This window comes from Fukomys damarensis, unplaced genomic scaffold, assembly GCF_012274545.1.
Source record: "Fukomys damarensis isolate Sample0158 unplaced genomic scaffold, DMR_v1.0_HiC HiC_scaffold_16, whole genome shotgun sequence".
NCBI lineage: Eukaryota > Metazoa > Chordata > Mammalia > Rodentia > Bathyergidae > Fukomys > Fukomys damarensis.
The window spans coordinates 11,224,845-11,237,290 of NW_022900928.1; the positions used below are offsets into that span (position 1 = coordinate 11,224,845).

A 12,446-nucleotide genomic window follows, 5' to 3' on the forward strand; every position below is an offset into this window, starting at 1 on the left:
TATTTATTTTTCATTTTTTGGTTTTTTGAGACAGGGTCTCACTATATAGTTAAGACTGACCTGGAACTCACTATGTACCCCAGGCTGGTCTTGAACTCAAGCAGTCCTCCTGCCTCAGCTTCCTGAGTGCTGGGAATACAGGCCTGCGCCATCACATGATGTATGTTAATTAAAAATGAAATAATTAAAATCCTCAGGTAGATAACAGCATGAAAATGTGAAGCTTTCAGTGGAGGCTATTTAACTTGAAATTTGACGGTGAAATTTGAGACTGAATAACAACTAAGATTTATTGAGCATCTACAAATCAGGCTTTGGATCAGGGGCATAAGTCATTTCATTTCTATTTATTTCAACCACGCTGTGTGGTAAGTATTACACTCATCTAACAGGTTTCAAAATTGTGAGTCAGTGTCAAACTGTTAATATGCAGCAAATGGTAAGGTGTAAGTTAGCAAAGCACGTCAGTTTTCCAAACGAGCTTCACAACACCCTTGGAGAACCGCAGGACTAACATCCGTTAGTTCTATTTTAAGAATGAGGAAAGGGCACCCAGAGCAGTTAAGCCACTTCTAAAAAGTTTACAATGAGTATTTGCAAACAAGTTACATATTGGAATTTCTATACACCGTGACTCCAATCACTGAAAGTGTGATCTCAGATAAGTCATTTTATTAGATGGCAAACCATTCATGCCACGTTTACTTAATGAAAGTCTCTCCTTCGCTCATCTTCCATGCAAACTCTATCACATGTCAAAGTTTGACATGCAGTGGGGGTTTTCCAGCTTTCTGTTCTACAGGTAGATTTGTTCATCCTTATGACTGTGACAGTTTCGTAATGCATAGCATGTCTTGTCAGAATCATATCTCTCCTTGAGACTGCCTTTCAAGTTTTAAACTTAGCTTTCCAAAGTTGCATATAAATGCTGCAGAGATTTTGCTGGAGTTATTGTGAATATTCAATGGAAAAATTGAAGATAATTCACATTTTCACAATGTTAAATGTTTTCAAACCATGAGTTTGTCCCATCTCTTCATTTATTTAGATGTTCTTTAATGTCATTAAAATGTGCTTTTATTTATAAGGTTATAGACATATCTTTTTTCAGCTTTAATTGAGTTTATTGGTACATTTTAGGGATACAGTACAGTTACATGCATTGTTGGGATCTTGTACCTCTACATGACAAGTCTTGGTTCTCATTTTTCCCCCTGTCTCTGCCCTCCCTTCACCCCCTCCTCCCCTCCCCATCTACAAACAATTTATTTCCATCTTTTCATTCTCTCACATTTTTTTCTTTTCCCTTATTACCCTTCCCCTACCCATCCCACCTTCCCTACACCTTTAGCTCCTTTCTTCCCATTTCTAAATGTCAGTAATCTTATTAGGATCTTCTGTATTATTGCAGATTATTCACACCAGAGAAACTATTCGGTATTTACACATGTGTGCCTTATTTATTTCACTTAGGAGTATATCTTCAGTATGTATACATTTTCCTATGAATGAATCTATTTTCTCGTTCTTTATGGCTGAGTAATATTCCATTTTATAGAAAAACCACATCTTCTTTATCCAGTTTCCAACGGATGGGCAAATGGGCTGTTTCCAAGTTTTAGCTATTACAAACTGTGCCACTATAAACATGGGTGCGCATACTTCTCTGTGATATGATTCTTTTAGTTCTTTTGGAAAGATACCCAGCAGAGGGATGGCTGGGTCAAATGGAACCTCCAGTCCAAGCTCTTTGAGGTATCTCCATGTTGATATCCATAGTGGTTGCACCAGTCTGCATTCCCACCAACAATGGCGGAGGGTTCCTTTCTCCCCACAACCCTGCCAACACTTGTTATTGTGTGATTTCTTGATAGCAGCCATTCTTTGTGGGGTGAGGTGGAATCTCAGTGTTGTTTTCATCTGCATCTCTCGAATGATCAGTGATGTGGAACATTTTCTCATATATTTACTTGATGCTTTTACTTCTTTGTCTGAGAAATGTCTGTTCATTTCAGATCCCCATTTTTGAATGGGGTCTTTATATTTGGGGGGGCTGATTGTTTTGAGTTCTTTATATATTCTTGATAATAGTCCTTTGTCTGAGGAACAGCTGTTAAAATTTTTTTCCCACATTGTAGATTGTCTCTTAGTTCTGCTGATGGTTTCTTTTGAAGTACAGAAGCTTTTTAATAAGATGAGATAACAGTTGTTGATTCTATCTGCTAGTTCCTGTGCTACTGAGGATTTGTTCAAAAAGTCTTTTCCTATGCCAATGTCTTCTAGAGTTCTGCCTAACTTACCTTCCAGTAAGTTTAATGTTTCTGTTTTAATATTTAGATCTTTAATCCATTTGGATTTTAATTTAGTGCATTGTGAAAGATAAGGGTCTAGTTTTAATCTGCGGCAGGTTGACATCCAGTTTTTCCAACACCATTTATTAAAGAGGCTATCTTTCCTCTACTGAGGATGGTCAGCTCCTTTGTCAAAGATGAGGTAGCTGAGTACATCTGGATTTGTTTTTGTGTCTTCCAGTCTGTTCCACTGATCCTCAGGCCTGTTTCTTTGCCAGTACCATGCTGTTTTTATCACAGTGGCTTTGTAGTATTGTTTCAAATTGGGTATTGTTATACCCGGTGCCATGTGTCTGTTGCCTAAAATGGCTTTTGCTATTCTAGGTCTCTTATGGTTCCAAATGAATTTTTGGATTCTTTTTTCTAGTTCTGTGAAATATAGTGTTGGAATTTCAATTGGCACTGCATTGAATGTATATAGAAGTTTTGGTAGTATGGCCATTTTCACTATGTTGATTCTTCCTACCCAGGAGCAGGGGATATCTTTTCATTTTTTAATATCCTCTTCAATTTCTTTTTTCAGAATGCTGTAGTTTTCAGTGTAGAGGTCTTTTGCTTCTTTTGTTAGATGGATTCCTAGATACTTCATTTTTTTGGATGCTATTGTAAAAGGAATTTTTTCCCTTATTTCTCTCTCAGTGAGTCTGTTATTTGTGTAAAAGAAGGCTATTGATTTTTGGGTGTTCACCTTGTATCCAGATACTCTACTGAATCTGTCAATTAAGTCTAGAAGTCTTTTGGTAGAGTTTTTTTGGTCTTCAATGTAGAGTATCATATCAGCAAATAATGACAGTTTAACTTCTTCATTTCCTATCTTTATTCTTTAATTTCTTTCTCTTGTCTAATTGCTGTGGCTAATGTTTACAGAACTATATTAAAGAGGAGTAGTGATAATGGGCATCCTTGTCTTGTTCCTGATTTTAACATGAAGGTTTTCAGTTTTTGGCCATTTAATATGATGTTGGCAGTTGGTTTTTCATAGATAGCCTTTATTAAGTTGAAGTATAGACCATCTATTCCAATTTTTTGCAGGGTTTTTTTTAATCATGAATGGGTGTTGAATTTTATCAAATGCTTTTTCTGCATCTATTGAGAGGATCATATGGTTTTGTCCTTGACTTTGTTAATATAATGTATTATATTTATTGATTTTCGTATGTTGAACCACCCTTCCATCTCTGGAATAAATCTGACTTGGCCAGGATGGATGATCTTCTTGATAATCCTCTGTATTTTGTTTGCTAGTATCTTATTAAGAATTTTTGCATCTATCTTTATTAAGGAGATTGGTCTGTAGTTGTCCTTTTTAGTTGCAGCTTTCCCTGGTTTGGGAATCAAAGTGATACTTGCTTCCAGGAATGAATTTGGAAGTACAGCTTCCCTTTCAATTTCATTGAAAAGTTTGAAGAGTAATGGCAGTAGTTCTTCTCTAAATATCTTGTAAAATTCAGCAGCGAATCCATCAGGGCCTGGGCTTTTCTTTGTTGGTAAATTTTTAATTACACTTTCAATTTCACCGACTGTAATTGGGGTGTTTAAAATATTTTTATCTTCTTTGTTCAACTTTGGTAATTCGTAAGTATCAAAAAACCTGTCCATTTCTTCTGTGTTTTCCAGTTTATTGGAGTACAGGTTCTCAAAGTAGGTATTCATGATCTTCTGGATTTCTTTTGGATCTGTTGTGACTTCGCCTTTTTCATTCCTAATTGCATGGATCTGAGCCTTTTCTTTCCTTTTTTGGATAAGATTAGCTAAGGGTTTGTCAATTTTATTTATTCTTTCAAAAAACCAGGGCTTTGTTTCATTTATTTTTTGTATCATTTTATTAGTTTCAATTGCATTGATTTCTGCTCGGAACTTTATAATTTCCTCTCTTATTCAAGCTTTGGGTTTTTCTTGCTCTTGTTTTTCTAGGAGTCTAAGTTTCATCATTAAATTGTTTATTTGAGCCCGCTCTGTTTTCCTAGTGTGGGGATTCAATGTTATGAATTTTCCACGTAGAACTGCTTTCATTGTGTCCCATAGATTCCAGTATGTTGTATTGGCATTTTCATTTATTTGTAAAAACTGTCTAATTTCTTCTTTAATATCCTCTGTAATCCATTGAGTGTTTAGGAGAGTGCTGTTCAGTTTCCATATGATTGTGAAGTTGCTACAGTTTCTTGTGCTTTTGATCTCCAGCTTGATTGCACTATGATCTGATGATATACAGGGGATGACTTCAATTCTTTTGCATTTATTTAGATTTGTTCTGTGGGCCAATATGTGGTCTATCTTGGAAAATGATCCACGTGCATCCGAAAAAGAATGTATATTCTGATTTTTGGGGGTGGAATACTCTGTAAACATCTATTAAGTCCATGTGTTCCAAAGCTTGGTTCAGTTCTATTATTTCATTGTTGATTTTCTGCCTAGATGATCTGTCAATTTGTGATAGTGGGGTATTTAAATCCCTCACTACAATTGTATTAGTGCTTATTTGGTTTTTCATGTTACTTAATATTTGTTTTATATAGTTGGGGGCATTTATATTTGGTGCATATATGTTTATGATTGTCAACTCTTCCTCTTGAATTGTTCCCTTTACAAGGATGTAGTGTCCTTCTTTGTCTCTCTTAATGAGTTTTGGTTTGAAATTTACTTTACCTGAGAATAAGATTGCTACCCCTGCTTTTTTCTGGGATCCTGATGCATGGAGGATTGTTTTCCATCCTTTCACTTTCAGTCTATGGGCTTCCTTTTGCACTAGGTGTGTTTCTTGTATACAACATATTGTTGGATTTTGCTGCTTAATCCATTCTGCCAATCTATTTCTCTTGATTGGTGAATTGAGGCCATTAACATTGATAGTTATAACTGATATGTTCTGACTTATTCTTGTCATGTTATTGTCCTTTTGTTGACTCTTTTTTAACTTTTTCTCCCATCTCCTTTTAGTTTCTTGCCTTGCCTATTTGATTTGGTCTGTTGGGCCTCATGTTATTGTGAACTTCGTTGTCCTTTTCTAGGATATTGTTTAGAATTCCTTGCAGTGCTGGTTTGGTGTTCATGAAATTTCTCAGGTGCTCTTTGTCGTGGAAGTATTTTATTTCCCCATCTATTTTGAAAGAGAGTTTTGCAGGATACATCAGTCTAGGTTGGAGGTTCTTTTCTTTTAGGACTTGGAATACCTCACTCCAGGCTCTCCTTGACCTAAGGGTTTGTGTTGAAAAGTCTGCTGTGATTCTAATGGGCTTTCCTTTGCATGTGATTTGTTTCTTTTCTCTTACTGCTTGTAGTATTTTGTTTTTCTGTTGGATTTCTGGGATCTTGATTATTATATGTCTAGGTGTAGATTTTTTTTTGATCGTGGCTAGTTGGAGTTCTATATGCCTCGCTTATCTGTATGCCTAATTCTTCCCTTCTGTTTGGGAAGTTTTCTGTCATTAATTCTGTGAAGAGCTTTTTTAGGTCATTTATATTTTCTCCTGCTTTTTCATGAATTCCTATCAGTCTTATGTTATTTTTCTTTGCATCATCTAGAAGTTGTTGGATTGATTTCTCATGAGCCTTTACTGTTTTTGAGAGACCTCTTTTTTCATGGTCACTGACTGCGATCCTATCTTCTATATCTGAAATTCTATCTTAGCAATCTTTTATTCTGTTGTGCACACTTTCAATAGAGTTTTTAATCTCCTGAATATCTGTTTGAATCTGTTTTATGGATTCCATTTCTTTCCTCTGTTGGGCATTCATTGTTTCCATTTCTTTCTTATGCTGAGTCTTCATGGCTTCTATCATGGTCTTGAGCTCATCTATTTTTTTGTCAGTTTCTGCTCTAGAGTCTCAAATCATGACTTCCATTTTGCTCATCATCTCTATGTTAACTGGGAAATTATTTCTGATTTGAATTTTTCTAGAGCCTGATTGATCTGTTTTGTTACTTCCTGTGCTATGGGTCCAGGGTGTCCTGTTGGTTCACTATCAGACTTTTCATCCTCATTTGTCCTACTGTTTGCCATTGGTGAACTGGAAATGTGTCTTTGTGTCTTGCTTAGGTGTTTTCTCATTTTTATTTTTGTTGTTGGGTTGTCCTTCTTTAATTTCTGGGTATTACTTAAATCTTCCTGATATAGTTGCATTTTCGCTTTTGAATTTCTAATGACTCATAGACATCCTCATTTTCATAATATCAGAGAAAACACTCATTAAATCAATCACAATCCTTTATCCGAATTGATACATTCAGCAGCCCAATAGGATCAAGCACAGCTTGCAAACTGACCACTTGTGGTAGTCATTAATCTATCACATTTAAACCATGTGAATTAAATTAATATCAAGAAACAGCCCAAAATATGTTTGCAGTGAATATGCTTTTCAATATAGCATCTTTATGATTTAGGATGGGGGGTTAGACTGAGTTAGTATGAGAGGAGTAGATAAGTGAAAGAACTGGAGCAGGTTTGATGTGAAACCAGAGGATGTAGAATGACCTTACTATCTGTATGAAGCTATTAACTTCAGAGGGGATAGAGTGCAGGAATGAGGACAAGAATATATCCCCTTAACAGTAACAGGTGCTTGCCTTCCCTTGAAGCTACAGAGCCACGAGTGAGGTAAAATGACTGGAGAAAAGAACATAAAGAAAAAAACAAAAAACAACAACAAAAACACTCCCTCCCAAAAGGAAAAATAATAAAAGAAGTCTGAGTTAGGGCAGAAGGAGGAATAAAAAGGGAGATGAGGGATAATATGGTGGAGCAAGAGACTGAGTTGGAGAGAGAGGACAGAAAAAAGAAAGAAATTTTAGGGTGGAATGAGAAAATGAAAGAAAGAAAAAAAGAATTTGAAGGGCCTCTTTCAGACTATGTCTCTGTTGTCATATTATACCACATGTACAGCTATATGCAGAACTGAATCCCCTGGTCTCAGCTAGCCAATGGCAGGTCCCCACAATTGAGACTGACCTCACTCCACAAGGCCTAACTTGAGTTTCCCAACCTGCAGGGTTGAACTCCACTCAGGTCTATTACAGGCTTCCCCTGCCCTTTCTTTAAAGATGTTCAAAGTTGGGAGCTCAGAAAACTACCCTTCATGAGAACCTAGGCCTCTGCAGAGTTGGTCCAAGGACTGGCCCAATCAGGAGGTTTGAGAATGGGGGGGAGCAGGTCGTGGGGGTGTTTCAAGGGTGCCCGTGTGGCTACCTTACTTACTGGATCTGGTGCCGTGCAGTCCGGGAGGTTGCGCACCAGCCGGGTGGTCCTGGGCAGGCAGCCGGAGAGACCTTAGACGTATCTTTCTTTTAGATTTAGAGTAATGCCTCAGTTGACAAACTCTGTTCTCAAACAATTTGGTTTTCAAGCAGAAGACTTTGGCAAAATTCTGCTTCCCTTGGGGAACTCATCTTGGGGGATGAACGCTACAGAGTGTCTTCCTCTGAATTATGGAACAAATTAAGTCACAGAGTCATCGCTGCATTCTGAAGTACATTTTCATGTTATGAATGTTGTCTCTTTCTAAATTGTGTCTTTCAATTTTTCTAACATAGAAAATGACATTAATATTTTACAATAATAAAAATAACCATTAACTTGTAAGCTTATCTTATACTTGCATATTGCTATAGGAGCAATGTACAGTGCCATCAGGATAATATTTACCTGAAGAATCTTTTCTGTTGCTTTCCTGTTCTCTCAGTACAGTCTGCAGTGCATAATGTTTACACTCCTTGTGTGGAGTTGGCATGTGTACAGAGCACATCTTCATTCTTCTTTTCTTCCCATCCCTCCATCTCTTGATCTCCTGTCCAGTTGAGAAGGATCTATTTCCCTATTTGCTATTATCTATCTTTTATTTTACTCTTTATTTATAATTTAAGTTTCTTATATAAAAGAAACCATGCAGTAGTTAAGCTTGTGTGCCTGATCCTTTTGCTGTACATAATACTTTATAAACAGCATATATTTAGATTTTTAAAATAGAATCTCTTGAGCTATGGCATTTTAAATTTTTGTATAATCTTTTAATGCTCTGCATTTTTGCAGCAGCATTATTATTTATTTTTTCCTGGTACCAGGGATGAAACTCAGGATCTTGCACTTGTGAGGCAGGCTCAGAGCTACTACATGTAATGCTCTGTATTTCAAAAATTAATTTTAGTGGTACCGTTTAGATATACATAATGATCACATTCATCATGGGGAATTTGTACCTGTACATGATAAATCTGGATTCCTCTTTTTTCCCCATTCCCCTCCCCTCCATTCAACCCTTCTTCCTCTTGTTATTTACAAAAATTTCTTTCCATTTTATCCTTCTTTCCAATTTTTTTCTTTTCCCTTCCTTCCTTTCCCCTCTCCCCTTCTTAGTTCCCCTTTACTTATGAACAATTTCTTCCTATTTCACAATATGTATTATACATTTTCGTCCTTGTTTACACTTTCAGTTTCTCACACCACAGAGATAATATGATATTTAACACATGTGCCTAATTTTTCACTTGAGTATGATTTCGAGGTATATGCCAGAAATGTCTCAAGTTTACCTTTCTTTATGGCTGAGTACTACTCCACATATATAAAAAACATACCTTTTTTATCCATTCATTGGTTGATGAGCATTTGGGTTGTTTCCATGATTTAGCTATTACAAATTGTTCTTCTATAAACATGGGTGGGTGTGCATGTATTGCTGTGGGATGATCATTTTAATTCTTTTGGGAAGATGCCAAGAAGGAGGATAGCTAGATCAACTGGGACCTCTAATCTTAGTCTTTGGAGGAATCCCCCACACTGATTTCCACAGTGATTGCACCAGTCTGCGCTCCCCCTTTCCCCCTCAGATGCTCTAGGAGACATGCACTAGAGGCAGAGATTAAAATAAGCAACAACATGACCCAGGTAGAACTAGGCATTATAGATATTTGATTCTAAAGAAGAGACAAAAATACATTAAAAATAGAGCTGCAGCCAATGTGCTCTAAGAGAGATGGCAGAGGTTGTAGTTTTCTTCCTTATGGTCCTCAGGCCAAAGAGGGCTGCAGGGTCAGGGGAGCACATGGGCAATGTACTCAGGGCTCAAGGCCAGCTCTGTACACCGAGTGGAGAATGCGTGCTCTTTGCTCTTGGATCACCTGAGCTCCTGGGAGTCTTCGGCAATGTTCAGTGCTTGACAGCGGTCTTTTCTGAGGCTGTAAAGAGTTCTTATACTCAGCTCTTCCCAGCTGCTTCTATTCCTAGTTCCTCTCCTTACGTGATTGCTCTCAGTCCCTCAGTTATTGTTTGGGAAATTTGCTGAACTCATTCTTATAAAATCCACCACTTTGTCTTCCATTTTGTTTGAGCATTGCATGTTGGTTTATCTTCCTGCCAATGGGAGGTAAGAGTAAGGTGAAGGCTGATAAAGCCAGTGACTTTGACACAGACCTGTCAAGGGGGCTCACATCCTTGTTCCCAGCTCCTCCATCTCCTTGTGCCTCCATCTCCACATCTGTCAAATGGGAATAATAGCAGTAGTTGCCTCCTTGAGGTCATAAGAGGATCTGAGAAGTTACACCTGAGAATCACTTAAAAGCTTCTACTGTGCTTGCTGAAGTGTATTAGTCTCCTTCCCAAGCTGGAAATCACACAAGCGTGTGTTCCATCATTGTATCCTTGGCTTAATGTCAAAGTGGACAGTTTCTGTTTCTCCCCGCTTCTCTAAAACCAACCTCACTCAAAATCACCTGGACGATATGGGTGTGTTTATATCAATGCTTCAGAGAAAATCACTTTATGAAATCCCCATGAGATATTTCTATGCCTTGATTCTCTGCTCTGACCAATTAACATTTCTCTCCATCTTTCCACTTCTGTTAGTTTCCTCAAAAGTGCAAGAAATTCAGTTCATTTCCTATTTTTCTCTCCTAAAACATGCCCTTAGATGCTCAGTAAATCCAGACACTGCTGTCCTTGACATGGAGACATAACAGTGCCCATCATTAGCCATCTCTGCAGGCAGAAGTTATTCCTTCCAACACATCAGAGTGCCCTACACAGGGAATGAAATTATCTCCATTTTAAACAGAAATTTTCTCCACTTTTAAAAATGTGTGTTTTCTGGTGACTAATTCCTTGAAAAATGTTTGTGTGACAGTAGCCTCAAATGTTCCACTACCTTTAGGCTCTCTATTCATTCATTAATTTTTTTTAATTACACATTCGTGGCTGCTCGCTGTTATCCTCACATGGAGATGGGCACTGGGCATGCATGATGGACTAAAGCAAAGGGCTTCCTGTCCTCCTGAGTCTGGATCAACTGAGCCATTTGGTCCATTTGCTCATCTTCATGGTTGTTCTAGCTAAGATCACATCCTCTTCTTGATTCTAAATCATGATCTTTTTCCTCCATACTGAGTGGACCCTGATCAGTTACTGAGGGTGTCCATGGGTCATAACTGGGACTTCCAACTTCCTGCCCCCTAGAGGAAACTACTGTTGCAGGACAGAAGGGATGCTGAGCCTAGAGTCCTATCATTGTCCCACAGGGACTGCCCAAACTTGTCTCTGGTCTTCATGAGGAATAAAATGGCCTAGAATAATGACTAGGGATGCTGAGGTCATCAAATATCCCAGCGTCTTTGGAGGACCCAAGTTTCATTACAGGAAGCTCAGACCTTGGAACCAGCAGGAACTGGATTTGCATCGAAGTTCCATGACTTCCCTATGTCTGATAAATAAATGCTGCTAAGCCTCTGTTTCCTCCCTTATAACACAGGGACAGCAATTCCCATATACAGCAGGTTAGCTCTGAGACCCAGAGAGCATAGACCAAGCAGTTCTTCCTTTCTTGTTTGTGTTCCCAGGGGCAGCGGTGGAGTGTGTATGAGCATAGATCCAATTGTCACCCCTGGAGGACAGATGCCACAGCAATGAATTGAAGTCACCAGGTTCTTCCTCCAATGTGTGACAAGAAGACCCTGATCCTGGGCATGGTGAACCTCTTTACTGCCCTAGCCAGGCTGGCAGGAGCTGTGGGTGTGCACTGGCTCCGGGCCTTCTATATGTTCCCGCACACCATGTCTGTCCACATCCTCAGCTAGGGTCTAGCTCTGCCACCACATTATCGGGTCTGAGGCAGAATTCCTCATCATCTTGTAGAGCATTTCCATCTGCATCTCTGGCTTTTCACCACTGTGCTAGCCCTAGCACTACCGCTGAGGATCTTGGAAGGGGAACTTGTGGCTTCCTGTTTAAGGACTATAGTAAGTATGACTGGGGTTTTGGTTTTCTCACTACTGCATGGCTGACCATCCTTTTTGTGATGTTCTCTGGGTCAAGATCTTCTGTGACTCCTACAGGCTGCCACTGACCAGTTTGTGATCACAGTCTCCCTCCTCTTCAGCCTGCTCTTCGGGATCCACTCACTCCTTCCCTGTGGATTGAAAGGTTTCCCGCTCTCCCTTGTCATCTTTATCCAGGAGCCCTTGACCTGTCCTTTTTAACAGCTGCTCCAAGCCCATCATGACTTCTCTGTTGGTTCTTCTAGGTATCAGCCACAGCCGATGGCTCTCAGACCGATTCTGCAGAGGGAGGTTGAATGCAGGGACAGGGTTTCCTCAGGGGATCTTAGGGAGCTGAAAACGGTGTGGTGCAGCACTGGAAAGCCTCTGCTTTGGTCAGGCTGGAGAGCCTATTTGGCTGTGTCAGTGGGTCTCCTGACCTTAGGACGGTTAAGATAGTAATCATCCTTGTGAGGATTAAGTGAGGCGGGGCTGTTGAACAACGGCTGATTGCAGTGTCTCCAGAACAGCCTTATCGGGGACTTCATCCCATTCTCCTGGGTCCACCGCTATTCAGGCTTTTGACAAAAGGCTTCTCCAGCATAAGGCTGAAAGCAGTGCAGGGAAGTCTCAAGTCCTTTGACTGCTGGACTGGAAAAGGACTAAAACAATTTAAGTTTTTGATTACCTTCTATTTTTGTTCCATGTATTTTTGTCTCAATAATAATCAAAGAATTAAATAGATTTGCCCCACAATGCCAATCTCCTTTAATTTGGCATGTCTTTATGTATTTCACTAGCTTGATAAATGTTCATCGCATGAATGACTTAATGGATGAATGTATCTGATGCAT

At 39.0% G+C, this 12,446-nt stretch overlaps 1 long non-coding RNA gene across 1 annotated transcript in view; it reads right to left on the reverse strand.

Annotated features, from left to right (window-relative positions):
* The window catches only part of LOC109117918, an 8,628-nt gene extending 529 nt beyond the window's left edge, over nucleotides 1-8,099 (reverse strand). The window contains exons 1-2 of the long non-coding RNA XR_002025228.1: nucleotides 7,994-8,099; nucleotides 7,547-7,769 (exon numbers count right to left, since the gene is read on the reverse strand). This is a non-coding gene — a long non-coding RNA (uncharacterized LOC109117918). The remainder of the gene's footprint in view (nucleotides 1-7,546; nucleotides 7,770-7,993) is intronic.
* Between the last annotated feature and the right edge of the window lie 4,347 nt (nucleotides 8,100-12,446).